This window comes from Ambystoma mexicanum, chromosome 4q, assembly GCF_040938575.1.
Source record: "Ambystoma mexicanum isolate Mex_15411 chromosome 4q, UKY_AmexF1_1, whole genome shotgun sequence".
Lineage (NCBI taxonomy): Eukaryota > Metazoa > Chordata > Amphibia > Caudata > Ambystomatidae > Ambystoma > Ambystoma mexicanum.
Window position 1 is genome coordinate 197,970,568 of NC_090928.1, and position 23,631 is coordinate 197,994,198.

General features: G+C 50.9%; 1 long non-coding RNA gene across 2 annotated transcripts in view; it reads left to right on the plus strand.

Moving 5' to 3' along the window:
* Positions 1–2,716: 2,716 nt before the first annotated feature.
* LOC138467590 (uncharacterized) overlaps positions 2,717–23,631 on the plus strand; it is a 175,042-nt gene continuing 154,127 nt past the window's right edge. For both annotated transcript variants that reach the window (XR_011268118.1, XR_011268117.1), the window contains exon 1: positions 2,717–2,810. This is a non-coding gene — a long non-coding RNA (uncharacterized lncRNA). The remainder of the gene's footprint in view (positions 2,811–23,631) is intronic.

A 23,631-nucleotide genomic window follows, 5' to 3' on the forward strand; every position in this document is an offset into this window, starting at 1 on the left:
TGATCCCGACCTCAGCACTCCAGAACCTACAGAGGAAGATGCTGCACTTTATCTGGAGGGGAAAAAAGCCAGAATACCAAAGGACTCAATGATGGGGAACGCGAAACTTGGTGGCCTGGGAGTCCCAGACCTTCAGAAATACCAGGTGGCGGCCCAATTATAGTGCACCCAGGCATGGCAAACAATTACAAATCGTCCTAGGTGGGTGGACCTGGAACAGTCACGTCTAGCTCTACCCCTACGCTTTCTTCCCCACCTCTCACCAGCGACCAGACGGCCATGGCAGGAGCTATTGCTGTCCACCAGACATACTGTTGCCATTTGGGATAGGACACTGAAGCAGAAGAAAGTCCCCAGGGGACTCAGCCCCTCATCCCCGGTCTTTATGAACCCTGCCTTTTCCCCAGGCTCGGCCCCCAGGAACTTCAAAAAATGGATTACGGGTGGCCTGGAGACCATAGGACAACTTTTCGAGGGAGGACAACTGCGCTCTTATGAACATTGTAAGGATAGCTTCCACCTTCAAGAAACGGACAGGTTCACTTACCTCCAACTGCAACACTGGTGCTCCCACCCACAGATTCGTCAAGCAGCCCGCCCACACCCATAGAACTCACTCTCAATGACCTTCCACTCCGAGGTAAGATCTCAACACTATACAAGCTCCTTCAAAAGGACTTTCTCACCTTCAAGACCCGGGCCATGGCGCAATGGGAGGCGGACTTGGGACACCCCATAGCGGACCAGACCTGGGTGGACATTTGGACCCGTACCCAATCAGCCTCCTCCTGGGTTACAAATAGGAAATGCGCCCACAAAATCCTACTGAGATGGTACTATCCCCCCTTGAGATTGCACCACATGAATCAAGCGTTGGACCCGGCCTGCTGGAGATGATGCGGCAAGGTAGGATCCTTCTTCCACATGTGGTGGACCTGCCCCAAGGCCCACACTTTCTGGAAAGAATGCCTGGCGGCCATTGCAGCAATGACACACATCACACTCCCACTAGAACCTGAACCTATCCTCTTAGGCGCCCCAATTCCGGGGATTTACCCGCGCACGGGCCCCAAAGCTAGACTCTTATCGCACTGCTTGCTGGTGGGCAGAATAGTGGTGGCCCGTACATGGAAGTCGGTGGAGGGCCCGCTCCTGGCCTTATGGTGGATGAAACTGTGGGATGTACTCATTGTGGAGAAGGTGACCGCGGCCAGGGCAGGCTTTCTCCATCGCTTCCGGAACATTTGGAACCCGATCCTCGAATTTGATCGTGACTTTCCAGCCTTAACATATAAACCCCAACTGGCCAGGAGGGTCTTGGAGAGCTGGCCCGCCCCGTAGGAGCGAGAACAAGAGGAGGGAGACTGATCTACTAAATGAACTCTGAGAGGGGAAGGGGAAGCAATACTCTTGAGTGTTAATGCATTCTAAATGTTGACTACAAATGTATGTAATGTTTCCTGCCTTGTTCAAAAATAAACATATTTAAAAAAAAAAACATAATTGGTCTGTGATTTATTATTTAGGTAGGGATCTGGTAAGAGGAGCAAAGCGAGCCCACACTACTCAGCCTATGCAGCAGACAGATGCCTGAAATCCACACAGCCTCTCATAGCTGTCTAAGCTCACAGGGATGACACTGGTAGGCCAATTATCAGATTTGGCTGAAATAATTATGCGAACTCCCCATCACCATACCAAATGATGGATGGCTTATATTTTCAGATTATCCTGGTACCCAGTGAGTAGTTTATCATAATTATATTGAATTTGGAATAGAATTTTAGACTTAAATACAACCTCTGTACGGTCACTTGGCTGTCAACCAAGAGCTGTCTGCACCTGTTCTGTGCCATGAGAGAGCAGTGACTGTAACTCAGGATACTGAAGCAGCAGAGCGCAGGGGGATACCATGTCTCACCATCGAGCGTTCCTCCTCCACTCCCCGGGACCCCTCACCCAGGTGATCCTACCGCACTTCTCCACCCTTAGGGTCTGGATCCAAAGTGGATCGTAATGTGTTCCCCATCCTCCTCCAAAGGTTTTCTCACACTGTGTAAGTCTCGTCTCCAACAATAAAGAAGGAGCAGGTGGTGGCATTTGGCACTGAACAGACACTCCCTGTGCCTCCAATTGTAAAATCCTGTCAGGTGTGTACAATGACCCTAAAACAAGGCAAGTGCAGGTGTCCTCAATGAAATTCATTATATGCAGGGAACAGGAAGCAAGAACTAAAAATAGGTGGTGGAATGTGACTAATAAGTACAGGGGTTGCTCAGAAACAACATGTATTTGTTCCCTTGAGCTGAAGATTTAGGATCGGGGTATTCTTACCATTGGGCATTGTGTAAAGGGCAGTCCTATGCAGCGACGTGCTGTCCTCACACTGCTTCCTTCCTGCTTCACTTGCACATTCCCAGTCGGCCCCCTGTCTCTGTCAGTAGTCCTTGCCGTTCCCCAATCTCCCATCACACTTGTGGGCAGCACACAATTTTGACAAAACCATTGTTACCAAAGAGAGAGATAGGGAAATGGGGTTCTGAGCTGAGAATATCTGGGTGGCATAGCAACCAGGAATGCCACGGAATGAAATGGCCTACTCACTAAATTTCTTTTTCCTTTCTCCTACGCTGTATTATCAAATGAGGAGCTCCCTAGCAAGATTTGCTCCAATCAACAGCTTTGTAAGAAGCAAGTCGGCACGCACTGTAGGGCTCAGCCACTGAAAACTCCGCCATCTGTCGGGTTTGATATTGAGAGCCATTCCTAGCCTTCTTGACAGGAAATGCGGGGTGAGAGGATTCGGTCCGGTAAGTATTTTACATGATGTCCGGTCCGTCTTTTACTTTAACTTTTCCGCCGGCACCTTTGTGCTTTCCGTCTCCACTACGGCCGCCATTGTGCGTTGATAAAGGGTTTGCTGAATATTCGCTTGATACACGAGTTAAAGGGAATTACTGCCAGAGCTATAATGAAAGGCATTTATTGTGTTCCTAGGAGACCAGTCGCATGCAAAGTCGCAAAATGAAAGTGTTATCCTAAGGCGTGTAATGTGTGACCAAGGTTGGTGAGAGAGTTCGGTTTTGGGGTGGAGGGCGAGCATTCCAAGTATGGCAAGCCTCGGGTGGTGTCTCGAGAGCCTAGAGTATTCTTATGCACCGACAGGAGATATTTCTGATTTAAAGGATCAATTGGCTCTGCTCACGGCTTCATTGAAGGCTCCCAAGTAAAGCCTTGTTATATTTTTGCCAATTACAGATTTATCTAGGCTCCGTTTCCCTTTGTCATCGTTCATTGCGTGTAAAAATTTGGCATGTAAGCCATTTAGGATTTGGCAAACTAACGACGGCCAGGGCACCTTGAATTGTTTTAGTTCGGTAACGAAGTGTGCTACAGTTGCGTATTGAGTATTTACATAGTAGTCCGATAGCACAGCGAGTTGCGCGCTCGCTTTGACATCCGTACAGAGCTTCCTGACGCAGGTTTGAATCCCGGCAGGGTCAAACTCAGCCTTTTATCCTTCCGAGGTCGATAAATGGGCACCACACACCATGGGAACTAATACGCAGCGCTCAGATATCTGGGCTCGTGGCGCTATATACATGTTAAATTATTATATGCAGCTGTGCGTCCATTGTAACTGGTGAATATAAGTGACTGCAAACTTCGTGTTGTTTTAGCATGCTGAACAGCTTTGTGTGCAGCCTTTTATTACGATTTCAAACTGTTGATTTTAGACGGGTCCCTGAACCTGAAGACACCTTTCAGGCACGAGCAGCACTGGACAGAAGGCAAAGGATGGCAGGCATGGCGGCCGTTTCATTAACATTAGCCCGCTGCATTTCAGTAACACGTGCGGTAGTTTGGCCCACTCTCTCTAACCCCCCCACCCACAGCGCCACTCTCTCTAACCCCCAACCAGAGCCCGCTCTCTATAAAAGCCTCACTCTCTCTACCCCCACACACCCTATGCTCCACTCTCTCTACAACCACCCTAAGCTCCACTCTCTCTACCCCCACCCACCCTATGCTCCACTCTCTCTACAACCACCCTAAGCTCCACTCTCTATACCCCCACCCACCCTATGCTCCACTCTCTCTACCACCACCCTAAGCTCCACTCTCTCTACCCCCACCCACCCTATGCTCCACTCTCTCTACCACCACCCTAAGCTCCACTCTCTCTAACCCCCAACCACCCACCCACAGCCCCACTCTCTCTAACCCCCACCCAGAGCCCCATTCTATCTACCCACACCCACCCACCCTATGGTCCACTCTCTCTACCACCACCCTAAGCTCCACTCTCTCTAACCCCAACCACCCACCCACAGCCCCACTCTCTCTTACCCCCACCCACAGCCCCACTCTCTCTAACCCCCACCCAGAGTCCCACTCCCTCTACCTGCTCCACTCTCTCTACAACCACCCTAAGCTCCACTCTCTCTACCCCCACCCACCCTATGCTCCACTCTCTCTACCACCACCCTAAGCTCCACTCTCTCTACCCCCACCCACCCTATGCTCCACTCTCTCTACCACCACCCTAAGCTCCACTCTCTCTAACCCCCAACCACCCACCCACAGCCCCACTCTCTCTAACCCCCACCCAGAGCCCCACTCTATCTACCCCCACCCACCCTATGCTCCACTCTCTCTACCACCACCCTAAGCTCCACTCTCTCTAACCCCCAACCCCCCACCCACAGCCCCACTCTCTCTTACCCCCACCCACAGCCCCACTCTCTCTAACCCCCACCCAGAGTCCCACTCCCTCTACCTGCTCCACTCTCTCTCTACCACCACCCTAAGATCCACTCTCTCTAACCCCCAACCACCCACCCACAGCCCCACTCTATCTTACCCCCACCCAGAGCCCCACTCTCTCTACCCCCACCGCCCACCCTAAACCACCCTCTCTCTAGCCCCCCCACTGCCCACCCTAAGCCCCAATCTCTCTATACCCCACCCACCCTACACCCTACTCTCTCCATCCCCCGCCCATTCACTCTAAGCCCACTCTCTCTTCCCTTACCCACCTAGAGCCCCACTCTCTCTACTCCCAACCCACCCTAAGCCCCACTCTATCTAAACCCACCCACCCACAGCCCCACTCTCTCTACCCCAACCCACCCTAAGCCCCACTCTATCTAAACCCACCCACCCACAGCCCTACTCTCTCTAACCCCCAACCACCCACCCACAGGCCCACTCTCTCTAACCCCCCACCCACAGCTCCACTCTCTCTACCCCCACCCACCCTATGCTCCACTCTCTCTACAACCACCCTAAGCTCCACTCTCTCTAACGCCTAACCACCCACCCACAGCCCCACTCTCTCTTACCCCCACCCAGAGCCCCACTCTCTCTACCCCACCCACCCTATGCTCCACTCTCTCTACCACCACCCTAAGCTCCACTCTCTCTAACCCCCAACCACCCACCCACAGCCCCACTCTATCGTACCCCCACCCAGAGCCCCACTCTCCCTACCCCCACCACCCACCCTAAACCACCCTATCTCTTGCCCCCCACTGCCCACCCTAAGCCCCAATCTCTCTATACCCCACCCACCCTACACCCTACTCTCTCCATCCCCGCCATTCACCCTAAGCCCCACTCTCTCTTCCCCTACCCACCTACAGCCCCACTCTCTCTACCCCCAACCCACCCTAAGCCCCACTCTATCTAAACCCACCCACCCACAGCCCCACTCTCTCTATCCCCCACCCACCCTAAGCCCCATTCTGTCCCCCTCCCACTGACCCTGAGCCCCACTCTCTCTATCCCCACCCACCCTAAGCCTCACTCTTTCTAGCACCCACTGCCCACCCTAATCCCCAATCTCTCTATACCCCACCCACCATACACCCTACTCTCTCCATCCCCCACCCATCCACCCTAAGCCCCACTCTCTCTTCCCCTACCGAACCACAGCCCCACCCTCTCTACCCCAACCCACCCTAAGCCCCACTCGATCTACACCCACCCACCCACAGCCAACTCTCTCAACACCAAAAGCCCCACTCTCTATCCCCACCCACCGTATGCCCCACTCTATCCCCCTCCCACTGACCCTGAGCCCCACTCTCGCTATCCCCACCCACCCTAAGCCCAACTCTCTCTACCACCCACCCACTATAAGCCCCACTCTCTCTACCCCCCACGCACCCTAATCCCCACTCTCTCTATCCCTCACCCACCCTAAACCCCACTCTCTCTTCCCCCAGCCTAAGCCCCACTCCCCCAACACCCCCACCACCCATCCGAAGACCCACTCTCTCTATTGACCACCCACCCTAAACCCCACTCTCTCTACCTCCACCCACCCTAAGCTCCACTCTCTCTACCCTCCAACCAACGACACTAAGCCCCACTCTCTCTACACCCACCCATCCTCAGCCCCACTCTCTCTACCCCACCCACCCTTAGCCCACTCTCTCTACCCCCACCACCCTATGCTCCACTCTCTCTAACCCCCGACCACCCACCCACAGCCCCACTCTCTCTACGAAGCCACCCTCTCTCTAGCCCCCAATGCCCACCCTAATTCCCAATCTCTCTATACCCCACCCATCCTACACCCTACTCTCTCTACCTCCACCCACCCTAAGCTCCACTCTCTCTACCCTCCAATCACCGACACTAAGCCCCACTCTCTCTACCCCCACCCAACCACCCATCAACAGCCCCACTCTATTTACCCCATCCACCCTCCCTAAGCCTCACTTCCCCTACACCCCCACCACCCACCCTAAGCCCCACTCTCTTTATTGCCCACTCACCCTAAACCCCACTCTCTCTACCTCCACCCACCCTAAGCTCCACTCTCTCTACCCTCCAATCACCGACACTAAGCCCTACTCTCTCTACCCCCACCCAAAGACCCACTCTCTCTATCCCTCACCCACCCTCAGCCACACTCTCTGTATCCGCCACCCACCAACCCCAAGCCACTCTCCCTCTATCCCCATCCACTTACCCACTCACCCTAAGCCCCATTCACTCTCCACCCCACTCTCTCTACCCCCTCCCACCTACTTTAATCCCCACTCTCTCTACCCCGACCCACCCACCCTAAGCCCCACTCTCTCTACCGCCATCCACCCACAAACCCACTCTCTCTGCCCCACACACAGCCCCACTTTCTATACCCCCAACCACTTACCCCAAGCCCCACTCTCTCTATCCCCCCACCCACTTAGCCCCACTCTCTCCATCCACCCATCCACCATAAGCCCCGCTCTCTCTATCCCTCGCCCACCCTAAGCCCCACTCTCTCTTCCCCCAGTTTAGGCCCCACTCCCCCTACACCACCACCACCTACCCTAAGCCCCACTCTCTCTTCCCCCCCCAGTTTAGGCCCCACCCCCCCTACACCACCACCACCTACCCTAAGCCCCACTCTCTCTATTTCCCACCCACCCTAAAACTCACTCTCTCTACCTTCACCCACCCTAAGCTCCACTCTCTATACCCTCCAACCACTGACACTAAGCCCCACTCTCTCTACCCCCAACCCACCCTAAGCCCCACTCTATCTACACCCACCGACAGCCCCACTCTCTCTATCCCCCACCCACGCTAATCCCCACTCTACCCCCTCTCCCACTGACCCTGAGCCCCACTCTCTCTATCCCCACCCACCCCAAGCCCCACTCTCTGTAGCCCCCCACCCTACTCTGTCCATCCCCCACCCACTCACCCTAAGCCCCACTCTCTCTTCCCCTACCGACCCACAGCCCTGCTCTCTCAACCCCAACCCACCCTAAGCCCCACTCTCTCTACCCTACCCACCCTATGCTCCACTCTCTCTACCACCTCCCTAAGCTCCACTCTCTCTAACCCCCGACCACCCACCCGAAGCCCAACTCTCTCTTACCCACACCCAGAGCCCAACTCTCTCTACCGGCACCAACCCACCCTAAGCCACCACCTCTCTAGCCCCCCCACTGCCCACCCTAAGCCGCAATCTCTCTATACCTCACCCACCCTACTCTGTCCATCGCCCACCCACAGCCCCACTCTCTCTACCCTACCCACCCCATGCTCCACTCTCTCTACCCCCTCCCTAAGCTCCACTCTCTCTAACCCCCGACCACCCACCCGAAGCCCAACTCTCTCTTACCCACACCCAGAGCCCAACTCTCTCTACTGCCACCAACCCACCCTAAACCACTCCCTCTCTAGCCCCCCCACTGCCCACACTAAGCCCCACTCTCTCTTCCCCTACCCACCCACAGCCCCACTCTCTCTATCCTCCACCCACTGACCCTGAGCCCCACTCCCTCTATCCCCACCCACCCTAAACCCCACTCTCTCTCTCACCCCCCACTGCCCACCCTAAGCCCCAATCTCTCTATACCCCACCCACCCTACACCCTACTCTCTCCATCGCCCACCACCTCACCCTAAGCCCCACTCTCTCTTCCCATACCGACCCACAGCCCCGCACTCTCTACCCCAACCCACCCTAAGCCCCACTCTATCTACACTCACCCACCCTAAATACCACTCTATCCCCCCCTCCCACTGACCCTGAGCCCCACTCTCTCTACCACCCATCCACCATAAGCCCCACTCTCTCTACCCCCCACATACGCTAATCCCCACTCTCTCTATCCCTCACTCACCCTAAGCCCCACTCTCTCTCCCCCACCCACCGTAAGCCCCACTCTCTCTTCCCCTAGCCTAGGCCCCACTCACCCTACACCCCCACCACCCACTCGAAGCTCCACTCTCTCTATTGCCCACCCACTCTAAACCCCACTCTCTCTACCTCCACCCACCCTAAGCTCCACTCTCTCTACACTCCAACCACTGACACAAAGTCCCACTCTCTCTACCCCCACCCATCAACAACCCCACTCTCTCTACCCCCACCCACCCTATGCTCCACTCTCTCTACCACCACCCTAAACTCTCCTCTCTCTAACCCCCGACCACCCACCCACAGCCCCACTCTCTCTTACCCCCACCCAGAGCCCCAATCTCTCTACATAAGCCACCCACCCTAAGCCACACTCTCTCTAGCCCCCACTGCCCACCCTAAGCCCCAATCTCTCTATACCCCACCCACCCTACACCCTACTCTCTTCATCCCCCACCCACTCACCCTAAGCTCCACTCTCTCTTCCCCTACCCACCCACAGCCCCTCTCTCTCTACACCCAACCCACCCTAAGCCCCACTCTATCTACACCCACCCACAGCCCCACTCTCTCTATCCCCATCCACCCTAAGCCCCACTCTCTCTAGCCCCCCACTGCCCACCCTAAGCCCCAATCTCTCTATACCTCACCCACCCTACACCCTACTCTCTCCATCCCCCACCCACTCACCCTAAGCCCCACTCTCTCTTCCCCTACCGACCCACAGCCCCGCTCTCTCAACCCCAACCCACCCTAAGCCCCACTCTAGCTACACCCACCCACCCACAGCCCCACTCTCTCGACAACAAAAGCCCCACTCTCTCTATCCCCCACCCACCCTAAGCCCCACTCTATCCCCCCTCCCACTGGCCCTGAGCCCCACTCTCTCTATCCCCATCCACTATAAGCCCCACTCTCTCTACCCCCCAAACACCCTAATCCCCACTCTCTCTATCCCTCACCCACCCTAAGCCCCACTCTCTCTCCCCCACCCACCCTAAGCCCCACTCTCTCTTCCTCTAGCCTAGGCCCCACTCCCCCTACACCCCCACCACCCACCGTAAGCCCCACACTCTCTATTGCCCACTCACCCAAACCCCCACTCTCTCTACCCCCTAAACCCCACTCTCTCTTCCCCGACCCACCCACCCTAAGCCCCACTCTCTCTACCCCATCCACCCACAGACCCACTCTCCCTGCCCCACACACAGCCCCACTTTCTATACCCCCAACCACTTACCCCAAGCGCCACTCTCTATCCCCCACCCACTTAGCCCCACCCTCTCCATCCACCCACCCTAAGCCCCACTCGCTCTACCCCCACCCACCCTACCCTCACTCTCTCCATCTTCACCCAACCAACCCCCACTCTCTCTTTCCCACCCACTCTACCCCCACTCACATGCCCTACTGCAACCCACTCTTCCCCACTCTCTCTACACCACCCATCACCCCACCCTCTCTAAAACCCAACACTCTCTAAACCCAGCTCTCTGTGTCCCCACTCACTCTACCAAATCTATCTACCCCAAACCACCCACCCTACCAACTCTCTACCACCACCCACCCTAACAACTCTCTCTACCCTCAGCTTCTCTGCCCCCACTAAAGCACCCTACCTCCCCTCTCGGATCCCCACACACCCACCCCCTCTCTCCCCATCAACCTACCCTACCCACTCTCTCGCTATCCCCAACCATTAGGCTCCTTTCTCTACTCAAACCTACCCCCTCTCTCTTTACCCCCACCATGCAGCCTACCCCCTCTTTCTCTAGCCACACCCACCCTTCAGTATTTATTCCAAACCCAGCCAACCCCTTCTTTTCCTCCACCCACTCCCTCTCCCTATCCCCTCTCATCCTTCCTCTCACACTCTTCCTTTATTTCTTACCTTTTCAGTCTCACCCTTTCGCCCTCATATTTCCTCTTGCTCTATCAATGGCTTCCTCCCTTGCTCTATTCCCCCTCTCATTCTCTTACACACCTGCACCCCTTATCACATCCCCCTTTAAAACTTTCCACTCTCCTCCTTGCACCGTGGTGCCTATAAATGCAAAATGCAAAGAACTGCAGTAAACGCCAAAACGATTGTCATTGCCAATGCTTGTTTTCCATGTCCCCAGACCATGGTCCTTTCTCCCTTTTCTTGCCCGCTGCCACATTGTTCCTACTGCAATTGCTTGTTGCTGCTGAAATCGTGCCTCCGCTATCTCGCCCACAGAATTAGAGTCCCCACTGATTTAATATCATTATGCATAACAGCAAGCAGCATGCCTGTGTCAAAGAATAAATGAAAGCAGGTGCTAGCGCAGGTGCTTCTGTGCAGCGTGTCTTTCAAGATATCTCAGCATGTCTTTAAAGATACCTCAAATTGTCGTTTGTCAGATGTAAGTTTTGCAGCTGATCCTGGCTATAGAGCTCACATTACTTTTCATTCTGAAATGTGTAGTCCTACTTTTCGAAAGGGGACAAATCACATTACTAGTAGGCAAAATTGCATGAGCTAAAAGCCAGGACATAAAGAAAATAATTTTTGGACTATGCAATTTTGTTTTCTAAATAAGTTTGAATGTATGCGTAGCAGGGTTTGAAATGGAGGGGAGCTGGGAGCTATTATGGTCCTGCATGTGGCCTAGAAGAGCCTGGGTAGCTTGAAATTAACAGCTACCAGGAGCTACTCTTGTCTCCCCTAGCCAGCGGATGCTGAAAAAACACGCCTGTATGAATTTATCTGTGTGCTTTTGGGACAATCTAAAAGTAAACATTCGGACACATCTATACAACATTTAAAGCATAAGGAATAATAAATAATGAACAAAATGATAGTTTTGCATGTTATGTTGGAGTTAGGTTTGTGGAACGCTATTTATTAGCTCTTTGTTTCCCAGTTGTAGCTCCTGGTCACTGGTTAATGCGAGATACCCAGGTGCTGCTCTTAGCTCCTGCTTATCCAACCTTAATTTCGAGCTTGGCGTAGGATTTATAAAGTGTGAACATAGCTGGAAAGTAAGAGAGTGCTGTGCATAGGAAATGCACACAGGGGAGTACAAGTAAGAGCACAGGGGTAGCGAGAGAGTTGGTATGGACAGGGAGAGCATGGGGATGAGGGAGCACAAGAGAGGGGTATTTGGGGTTCAGTGGAGCAATTAGATATTTTTTGAAGGGTGGGGTCTTCATGTTATTCTTGAAGTGTAGGGCTGAAGGGTAAGTCTTATCTGCATTGGTAATTTTTTCCAGGACACAGTGCATAACATGTAAAGGCCTTTTTGTTGTTTTTCCCCGGCATGCAGTTTTTTGTTCCAACATGGCGATGTTGTGGCCTTTGGTGCTCTGCTGGCCTCCAAGAATGGGGAGGTTCTCGGCTAGGTAGTGTGGTGTTTTGGATCTGTCGGCTTCGTAGCTGATGAGGGCTGCCTTGAACATGATTCGTGCTTGAGAGGTAGCCAATGCATCTCCTTATGTGGTATGTTATGTTATCTTGCATTTGTATAGCGCCTACTGCCTTTGGTATTGCCTAGAAGTGCTGTGAGGATGAATGCCCTTCGGAAGACACTAGTCATAGATGTCAGAAGTGAAGAAAGGATTTCTAAAACACGTGTGGTCATTTTTGGCAGCACAAGGTGGGTAGGGACTAGCAAGGTCCCTAGGCAGCAACCCATAGTTCTCTGGTGATAGAATGGGTCCCGTGACAGATTGTCAAGAAAAAGGGAGAGTCAGACGAGTCAGATTAAGTGAACGGCATGTCCAATTTTGCATGGGTCTCAGCTGTATTCTATTGGAGGTGGTGATGCAGGTATTGGGTGTGTGTAGTCAAATGGTGTTTTATTGAGAAGTAAGAATGTGGGGCGTGCCATGCCGAAGCAGGATGGTGTGCTTGGCTATCCATTCCATAAAGACTGACCCCTGGTTTGAAAGGTCTTTTGGAGCTTATCATAAAGGCTATAGTGAGATGAATTCAGTGGGTCGGGTGGTATGTACTCCCTTGCCGACTACTCAAGTGCCCCAGCATTCTCTTTAGGGGGTGAGCAATAGTTCATCCAGGAGATGGGCTGAGTCTGTCCGGCTGTTGAAGGGAAGAGTCAGGTTTTGAGACCCTTTCTGAAGGCAAGGTGATGATGTCACATTTTCTTAGATCTGTGAAAAGTCATGCTGCAGAATGCTGGGCAGCTTTCAGAGGAGCAAATGTAGCTTCTGCGACTCCTGCAAGTATGGAGTTGCCACAGTCCAGGTGGGAGATGACCAGGGCATGAACATTGGTTCTTAAACTCGGACATGGATGAAGGACTTGACGTTAAGGCGGAGGGCAACCTGGTACCATGCTGCTTGGGTCTTCTTGGCAATGGGTGTTTGAATGAGAGATCACTGTCAATGGCAAAGCTAGGAGTTTTTGCACTGAGCAAGAGTTGAGGTGTGAATCTGTTGTGTGTCATGTCAGGCAGCCAATTCCTGAATTGGACCTGCTTGGCAGGGTTTCCTAGGAGAAAGAATTCAGTCTTTGTCGAATTGAGTTTCAGGTAGGTGCTTGACATCCAGGCTTAAATGTGGGACAGGCTTTGTTGATTGATGTTGATGCAATTGATCTTTAGGTAAAGCTGGGTGTCATCTGCATACTAGTATTGATGTTGGCGAGGAGTTCCCCCAGTGGCTCCATGTAAAGTCTGAAGATGGCAGGGTAAAGCATATAGCCATGTGGGTGTTTTTAGGTTACTGGATGGGTCCAGGATTTTTTGGGGCTAATTTGGATGAGTTGGTGTCTACTGGAGAGGTGGGATTTGAAACACTGCAGGACTGTTCCATTAAAACCCATACCTGTGGAAAGGATGTTGGTGATAGCTTCTTGGTCAAAGGTATCGAAGACGGCAGAGTGATCGAGTAGGAATAATAGGCTTCCTTTGTCCAGGATGTGTTAAATATCGATAACCTGTATGCTGTAGATTTCTGTGCTACATCGTGTTCAGAAATCAGATTGGTAGTTTTGTAGGAGAATATAAAGATGTGACCTTAGGTGAGAAAAGTGGCAAGTAGCTTATCAACAATGCTACGTTTATTGGAATTCAGCATTTCCTCCTCAGCAGTTTGTTTTTATGCAGATTACTATTTGTGGCAGAGGAGAAAATATGTTTTCTGACAATCAAGTGAATGTACCCCAAGGAGCCAGGTACACTCCCATTTGCCAAAAGGGGATAGGATTGCCCCCTGTAACTTCATGTCCTCTGACATCACTTCCTAAAATATGGCACATTACGTGTGCTAATTAGTCCCCTCATCTATTTTATTAATACTTACTCCCTTCATAAAATGAATTTCATGTAACTATATTTGCCTTTTATGAATGATGACATTAAATCGGCAGGTTCACGAAACTAATATGTTTTTACGTGTGAAACAATTAGTCAGCATGGAAACAAACTAGGACACTTTGAACATCTTCTGAAATGCATTTATTTAGTTTTTGTTTAATGCAGGTTTATAATGAGTGTGCAGTCTGGGGATTTGGCTTTGAGATGTGAAATGTTCCCGTGGTGGCTACTGATTTATTTCCGTGAAGGAAAGTAAATAATTACTCACAATCCCACCTTTAAATGGTTTTTAAAATAGTGGTGCATTTTACAGCAAATGTTTGGCAAGAAATTGGATAAAAAGCCATACTATTTACATTCGGTTCTGTAATGAAAAAGGAAAAGAAAATAGATGCAAGGTCAGCAACCGTTCATAGGAGTATTTACCAAAACATTTTCATGATGTCTGTGCCCACAATGTATACCAGCACTGCCACTGTTAAACACACTTCATGATGCCTGTGCCAAAAATATATGCTAGCATTGGCACTCTAAAGCACCTGATCACAATACCTGTACCTACAATGTATCCCTGCACTGCTATTGTGAAGCAAATGTTCATAGTGTATGGGGCCACAGTGTATGTGCTATTATTGCCACTTGTGGTAAACCATTGGTAAGAATGTTGGTTCATGACAATCTTCTCAGAACTATGACTCAGACACCAAGTTATGGTTTAGGGCACTTTATTACCTTGGTGTACAAACTAAAACAAAATGTGTTAGGATAGTGATGTAACTCAATACGCAATGTGTCAGCGATAATCGTGTCTCCAAGTTTAAGGATGCAAGATGAAAGAAGAGTCCTATTTCTCAACAGGATCAGGGTGTCCCGTTTTTCCTCAAAGGGTGCAGTCAACAAGATTGCCAGTCACACCAAGTTCCAGAAAACAAATCCAACAATCCAGGCTCAGTAATAGGTGCAAAGAAAAATGGGCAAACATTCCGTGAAGATGCCTTAGCTTATCTCCGTGTTGTACCTGTGAGGGTTGTCTGGTCTTTAAACCTTTAGCTCTGGGTGCTAAAGGTCTAACCCTACCCTTTCCCTCTCTGCTCCTCTCAGACTTTGCTTTGGGCGCTGTTCCCACCCTGCCCACCCCTATGTCAGACTTCCTGTCCTTTGGTAAAGGTACGCCGTCCTGTAAATCTCAATCTGAGTTACTGCAAATAAATAAAGAACACCAGTCACGATTCAAACATTAACAAGAGTTTATTTCGCTTCAAACGGTCTAAGGTTCAAATATGTCTCCAGACAGCCATAGAGAAATTGAGCAATTTACGTGGCAGCCAGTTGGCCTTAAATATACATTTCGTCTGCTCAGGTTGTTGCATTACAGATAGATTATGACCTGCATAACGTATGCATTTTCAGCGAGAACACATGGGTTCTCACTCTGTCATGTCTGTACAATTTACTGTTCTCAGAGCAGCATGGTTCACACTGTTCCCAGTGCAAAGAGACATTCTTCACATATTTTACCTATGTTTGTCTTTGAACAAAAGGTTGATACGCATTTTGGCTCGGTAGTTCACTCGACTCTTTCTTCCTATAATGTTCATGTCAAATTATGTTTTCTAAACATTGGTCATGCAACTGGCTTTGAAGAGAAGGAGACAGGAAGACATATAAACTACCCTTTACCTCCATGCGTGCCTGCGTGTGCAAGGTTCGAAGCTGGTAAAAACATCTTAGCTAGACATTCCTTGCAGACATACATTTTCCAGCTCTTCAGGCAGTAAGCATTTTATACATGAAAATAAAAACCCATGAAAATAGGCAAAGAAACAAACTGGAATCTGAAAGTGAGTTTCAAATGAGATAGCGTAGGCTAACACAGAATGGATGCCTTTTCACAAACCCTACATTTAGCCTAAGCTAACAAATTCCAAGTCAAACATAATCATAATCATTTATATTAATGGCCATAAATTGTCTGATGTCTACATCCTGCATGATCAATGCATTAGTCATATTAACAGGAGGACAGGGTCCAGGTTTCAATCTCTCCAGAGCCCTAGAGCAGCAGTTACCTAGTATATAACCTAAAACTGGTAAACATTGTATACAGCAGCAACAAAATAAAATTACTCCAATGAATATTGCAAGCGCAGAGAATATCTTCTAACCCCAAGCTCTAAGCATATTCCAAGCCCAGGTCCCAATATCCCAACCACCTTCATCAACGTGGATTTCAGAACCCAGTGTATGTAACCTTTTGATAGCCTGAAACACAATAGGGGAGGAGTCATCTATATACACGCAACACGCTGACCAGACCATTTTGCAAACTCCTCCTCTTTCAGCTAACATGACGTCTAACACCCTATTCTGAAGAGCAACCAGTCTAATTGTTAGGACACCACCTTCACTTACCATTGGGCAGTCCTTGGGGGGGGCTGCCAGGCGCCGCTGGGGATTGTATCCCCGCTACCGTTGGTGGGGGTTGCAGGGATATGGGGCATCTTCTCGCCGGGCCCTGACTGGCGCGCATGCGCGGTCGAGCAATGGCGCGAGGCTTGCGTTGCAGGCCTCGCTTCTGGCTTCCGCGCATGCGCAGTCGGGTGACGGCGCAAGGCTTGCATTGCAAGCCTCGCTTTCGCACCGGGGGCACGTTCCAGGAGGCGTTGCCTGTCTGGCCTCACTTTCGCGAGGAATTCCTCATTAGCGATCGGGTCGGGAGCCAGTCGCGTCTCAACGCGGCTTGGTTCCCGACCCACCGCTTCGCTCCTGAAGTTTCTGCCTGTCAGAACCTTGTCCTTACCTGCCTGCCTGTTCGTGTACTTCCCCGTAGCTTCTGGGAAGGCCCTGTTCTGCCTCTGTTCCTCCCTGCCTTGATCTGCCTTGTTCCTCCTATTCCTGCCTCATTCCTGCCCTGTTCCTTTTGCCAGTTCCCCCTTTTGTTCCCAGCCTGGGTCCTGTCCCCTCCTCTGTTGACCATTCAAGGGGTTCTCCGTTTTTCACTGCCTGATCCCGTCTGCTTCCTCCTGACCAGTACCTTCCCTGGTTGGATCTTTCGTCCTTCCTGTTGCCAGCATCAGTTTTCCTCCAACTACTGCATCAGAAGCTGGACCAATTTCTACCTGCTCAAGTGGACATCTGGACGGCCTTCCCTATCAGTGCTCACACTGTTGTGGCGCCACATTAATCCCCGGGGAAGTGCCTTGACTGTGGCGTCAGGAGTTAGTTCCCCTTCAACCCTGTGCTCGTAGGGCGGGAGTGGAGCTGGCTTCTGGCGTTACCATTCTTCGGACCAACGTCAACTGACAGCCTGGCATCTCCACAACACGCATCCTCTGGAAGATCAGGTACTCCACGTCCCAGGGACGCACATCTTGACAGATTGAGACGCCTTACTACCAGCCCAGAACTGGAGATGGACGACGTCCAGGAACTCCGAGAAGAAATGAGGACCCTGAGACTAGAGATGACTGCACTACATCAAGAGAATGTGGCTTTGCGACAGATGGTCGCTCAAGGAACCGGCAGTCCATCCCAAGCAGAGGCTGCCATGGCCCATACAGCACCAGAAAAGTTTGTCGGCGATCCGAGGCGTGTGGCAGAATTCTGTAATCACTGTAAGATACATTTCCTGTTTCGTTCCTCCCAATTCAGCCAAGATAAGGCTAAGATCGGCTACATCCTCGGAAACCTGACCGGGAACGCCTTGGCCTGGGTAACACCCTTGGTCGCTGCTAACAGTCCTATCCTAAGTGATTTCGTTGCCTTCGAGAAGGCGTTCTTGGAGGTCTTTCAGTCACCTAATCTGGCGGCCACAGCACAGAACCAATTGGTGGATTTGAAACAGGGATCAAGCGACATTATTACGTACATTAGTCGTTTTCGCCAGATTGCTGCTGATTCACTATGGCCAGAAATAACCCAGAAGACATTATTCCGACAAGGATTAAGAGAAGAGTATAAGGATGAATTACTGCACATACCGGAACCCGATACCTTACAAGCTCTTCTGGACCAAGTCCTCCGGATTGATCACCGACTGACGGAACGCAAGGGTGAGAGGCGGCGATACGAAAGAACAATCCCAAGACCACAGTCAATACCGATTGGGATACCAGGTACCACTGAGACCGGTCCGGAACCGATGCAAATGGGTGCCATGAGAGGGCCACTGACTGAAGCTGAGAAGAAGCGCAGAAGAGATCAACGTCTGTGTTTGTATTGTGGGGGTGATGGACACTTCCTGGGTACCTCTCCTCGGCGACCCTTGAGAAAGTCGGAAAACTAAAGGGCCTGTCGTGTATTGGGAAGGTTACGACGGGCCTTACATCCGCAACAGTCCTTCCTGACTCTGGGGTCATCCTGCAACCCATGCAGCCCGCGGTCTTGATGGTATTAAATCTCAAGGTGGCCTGGCAGAGTAAGTCTGTGAACACATTCGGTCTCGTGGATTGTGGGTCCTCTGGAAACTATTTAGATGGGGATTTCGCGACGAGGAACAGCATACCCCTTCACACCAAGGAACATGCCTCATTAGTAGAAGTAATAGACGGAACTCCACTGGCTTCGGGACCTATTCGTCAACACTCAGGTCCTCTACAACTCCGGATCAATGGACACCAGGAACTCATATCGTTGGATGTAATACGGTCCCCAACATATCCCATTGTTCTTGGATTACCTTGGTTGCTGCAGCATAATCCTAAAATCGACTGGGGAACACGGACTCTGACGTTTGACTCCGCTCTCTGTGCCAGAGATTGCGCTACTACAAGGAACATCCCAAGATCCCTGACAGCCACTGTAAACATGGAGGGTAACGGAATACCTAGGGTTTGCTTATTGGAATCCGTCCCATCTGAATACGTGGCATTCCGCGATGTGTTCTCGGAACCTGGGGATATACCACTACCTCCCCATAGGTCTTGTGACTGTTCCATCAAACTTTTACCTGATTCAGTCATCCCACATGGGAAGGTGTATTCTTTAACCCCTAAGGAGAGAGAAGCATTACAGGAATATCTGGAAGAATGTTTACGTAAGTGATATATTGCTCCCTCCAAGTCCCCGGCTGGATTCCCGCTGTTTTTCGTTAAGAAGAAGGAAGGATCTCTACGCCCCTCTGTGGATTACAGACAACTGAACGACATCACATGGAAGGACAGGTACCCCCTTCCTTTGATCCGAGACATCATTGAATCTCTTCGCTCAGCTCGTATCTTCTCCAAACTGGATCTCAGAGGAGCGTACCATTTGGTTCGAATAAAACCCGGAGATGAATGGAAGCCGGCCTTTAAGACACCATCAGGGCATTACGAATACCGGGTTATGCCGTTCGGCCTGTGTAATGCTCCCGCCGTCTTCCAACGATTCATGGATGAGATCTTTGCGGACCTGATCGGAGTCACCGTATGGGTTTACCTGGATGACATCTTGATTTTCTCCTCGTGCCAAGAGGACCACGTCTCTCATGTGAAGGAAGTACTCAGTCGACTGTCCTTAAACCATCTTTATGCCAAAGCAGAGAAATGCCTATTCCATCAAGACAGTATCGAATTCCTCGGTTATGTAATCAATGACTCCGGAATTCAGATGGATCCTGCTAAGGTACGAGCTATACTGGAATGGAGGCAACCCCATGACGTGAAGTCCTTACAACTTTTCTTGGGTTTCGTCAACTTTGATCGACGGTTCATCCCTCATTTTTCCCAGTTGTCGGTTCCTCTAACACATTTAACAAGCAGCAAGGTGCCATTTGTTTGGAAAACCGAGGCCACGACCGCATTCAGACGCCTTAAGGAAGCTTTTAGCACTTCTCCTATCCTACACCATCCAGATGAACTAAAACCATTCATTGTTGAGGCCGATGCGTCCAATTTCGCCATAGGGTCCGTTCTACTACAAAAGGATCAAGGATCGGGAACGGAATTCCCAGTGGCGTACTACTCCCGCAAGTTAAGTGCCAGCGAATGCAACTATGCAGTTGTCGAGAAGGAGCTCCTGGCTATTAAGGCGGCATTCGAGGAATGGCGACATCATTTATTGGGCGGAAGGTATCCAGTAGAGGTCCGCACTGATCACCGCAACTTTCAATATCTCCGTTCCTTACAGTGTCGGACTTCTCGCCAGGCTAGGTGGGCCTTCTTTTTCTCACACTACGATTTCGCCATTACTTATATACCCAGTTCCCAGAATCAGAAAGCGGACGCACTTTCCCGCTCGCTTGAGGATAATGTCGAACATGACTATTCGGATCAATCTTTAATTGCCTCAAAGCATTTCTTGTCTTACATCTCACCCTTCCTGGATTCCATAGCTCAAGGGACCTTGGCTAGCCCTGAACGGAGAACCCTGCTAAAACAACCACAAATTAAGGAAAAGGACGGTATGCTGTACTATGAAAACCGGTTGTTCATTCCCACCGCTTCATTACGGACTGCTATCCTACAAGGATTCCATGATTCCAAGCTCGGAGGACATCAGGGAATACGGGCCACCCAGGAACTGATAGCAAGGCAATTCTGGTGGCCAGGGTGGGCCAACCAGATCAGACAGTATGTGGAAAGCTGCCCAATCTGTGCCCAGACTAAAATACCACGAAGAAAACCCCTGGGACTATTGAAACCCCTTGAAACCCCGCCCTATCCTTGGCATACCATCGCCACAGACTTCATCGTCGATCTTCCTCCGTCTGAAGGCAATACTTGCATCATGGTCGTCATAGACTGTTTTACCAAGATGGCACACTTCATTCCGTTTTCAGGAATCCCTACTGCGGTCCAAATGGCCCAGGCTTTCCTTCACAATATCTATCGTTTGCATGGACTTCCTGAAAAGATCATCTCCGACCGTGGATCACAGTATATATCATCCTTTTGGAGTCAACTATGCCACCATCTCGACGTCCAACGAGCTCTTAGTTCTGGCTACCATCCACAGACCAATGGCCAGACAGAGCGTACCAACCAAACGCAAGAACAATACTTACGCTGCTATGCTAATGCCACTCAAACCAATTGGTCAGCCCATCTGGACCAAGCCGAGGTGGCATACAACAACGCTGTACATTCGGCTACCGGAATGAGTCCTTACCAATGTTCGTACGGATTTCATCCCAAACTTTTCCCATTTGGACCACTCCAGTCCAGTACCGTGCCTTCCGCTGATGAACTCGTATCCAGGATCCAGAAAACGCATGCCCAGGCTACTAGGATTCTTGCCGAGGCTCGTGAGCGCATGAGGGATCAGGCAGACAGACGACGGAGTCCCGAACCCGCTCTTTTGGTGGGGAATCTGGTTTGGCTCTCTTCTAAGAACCTACCAGTCCGTAACTTGCCCACTAAACTTGCTCCCCGTTACTTTGGGCCTTTTTTGATCACGAAACAGATCTCATCAGTGGCATTTCAGTTGCAGTTGTTGTTGTATTGGCGGATACATCCAGTTTTTCATGTTTCTTTATTGAAACCTTACCTCCCAGATCCCTATGGTCGTTCAGGGTCTCGTCCCTCCGCTATTGATGTGGATGGCGTGCCAGAATTCGAGGTTCAGGAGATTTGTGATTCGCGGATCCGGTGGGGTGTGCTTCAATTTTTGGTGGACTGGAAGGGCTATCCTGCTTCTGATCGTACCTGGTAGCCTCGGAGGAATGTGCACGCTCCCCGTCTGGTCCGCAAATTATTTCTTCGCCATCCCTGGAAACCTGGGGCTCCTGGCCTTTCTGGGAGGGGGCATAGTGTTAGGACACCACCTTCACTTACCATTGGGCGGTCCTTGGGGGGGCTGCCTTGGCGCCAGGCGCCGCTGGGGATTGTATCCCCGCTACCTTTGCAGGCCTCGCAGGCCTCGCTTCCGGCTTCCGCGCATGCGGAGTCGGGTGACGGCGCAAGGCTTGCGTTGCAAGCCTCGCTTTCGCACCGGGGGCACTTTCCAGGAGGCGTTGCCTGTCAGTCCTCGCTTTCGCGAGGACTTCCTCATTAGCGGTCGGGAGCCAGTCGCGTCTCAATGCGGCTTGGTTCCCGACCCACCACTTCGCTCCTCAAGTTTCTGCCTGTCAGAACCTTGTCCTTACCTGCCTGCCTGTTCGTGTCCTTCCCCGTAGCCTCTGGGAAGGCCCTGTTCTGCCTCTGTTCCTCCCTGCCTTGATCTGCCTTGTTCCTCCTATTCCTGCCTCCTTCCTGCCCTGTTCCTTTTGCCAGTTCCCCCTTTTGTTCCCAGCCTGGGTCCTGTCCCCTCCTCTGTTGACCATTCAAGGGGCTCTCCGTTTTTCACTGCCTGATCCCGTCTGCTTCCTCCTGGCCAGTACCTTCCCTGGTTGGATCTTTCGTCCTTCCTGTTGCCAGCATCAGTTTTCTTCCAACTACTGCATCAGAAGCTGGACCAATTTCTACCTGCTCAAGTGGACATCTGGACGGCCTTCGCTATCAGTGCTTGCACTGTTCTGGTGCCACATTAATCCCCGGGGAAGTGCCTTGACTGTGGCGTCTGGAGTTAGTTCCCCTTCAACCCTGTGCTCGTAGGGCGGGAGTGGAGCTGTCTTCTGGCGTTACCATTCTTCGGACCAACGTCAACTGACAGCCTGGCATCTCCACAACGCGCATCCTCTGGAAGATCAGGTACGCCATGTCCCAGGGACGCACATCTTGACACTAATAGCTCTTTGTTCAAACGCCTTATTAAACAATATGTCAGTAGTTTCATTAATGGGTTTCTCCAGTACTCGGGCCAACTTTCTTATCTCGACAGTTTATCACTTGGCCCAAAAAGGAAACCATGGATTTTGCCAGATCCCCTAATATTTGGAGAGGGGTGTCGTCATCGATCCCCATCCTAGGGCGATGTTTCAATATTTCTGCAGTTGAAGTTAAGTAAACCCCTGGCAACAGAATCCCCAAATAACATGTTCCCTTCCATTATTTGGGTAACACTGGATATGCTTGTTTCCCACAAACAAAGTAAATGGATCCTCTGATGTATAAGGACCATGTCTCGTTCCTCAAAACCGCAGTCTGCATACATTTGTCATATGTGCCATTATACCGAGATCCTTCTTTACTTAAACAAAAGGGTACTGTATCAGGATTATGGTTGATGGTGTAAGATGGGAGAGTTGCTTCCCTATTTCCTACTGGGGACATTTGAAATGATATCATTGATTGGTAGGGCCTAGATTTTATCTGTATGTTTGGTAGAGGCGGCATTGGTCGTTTTTTTATTAGCAAAGACAGAGCATCCTAGAGGCAGCAATACCTGTTGATCAAATTCATTGATGTTTGTCCCATCAAAGTTACCAGTGGTACTATCATTCCATTTACCATAAAACTAATCTGGTGGACCTCTGCACGCCCCTACTGACTGCAGCCAAGATCTCAATCGCCCAGCTGTGGAAGCTTCAGGAGGGCTCAGCGATCCCCGTGTGGTGGGTAAAATGCTGGTTCAAACAAAAAAGGGAGATAAAGGGGTAAGCAGCACTAGCATACCCTCAACATAAAGGGATTAACCCTTCACAATTTGTGACAACAGAGCTAGTGCTACTAGTTGCTGCTCACTCTATGTGGTCCCTGTTCCTGTCCCATATCCACTTATGGGCACTTGAGCAAGAACTACTTCAGCACAAATGTATAAAAAATACACATATTTTATTATTAGATTGCACAAAACATTTTTTTAAGAACACCAATGGTGTAA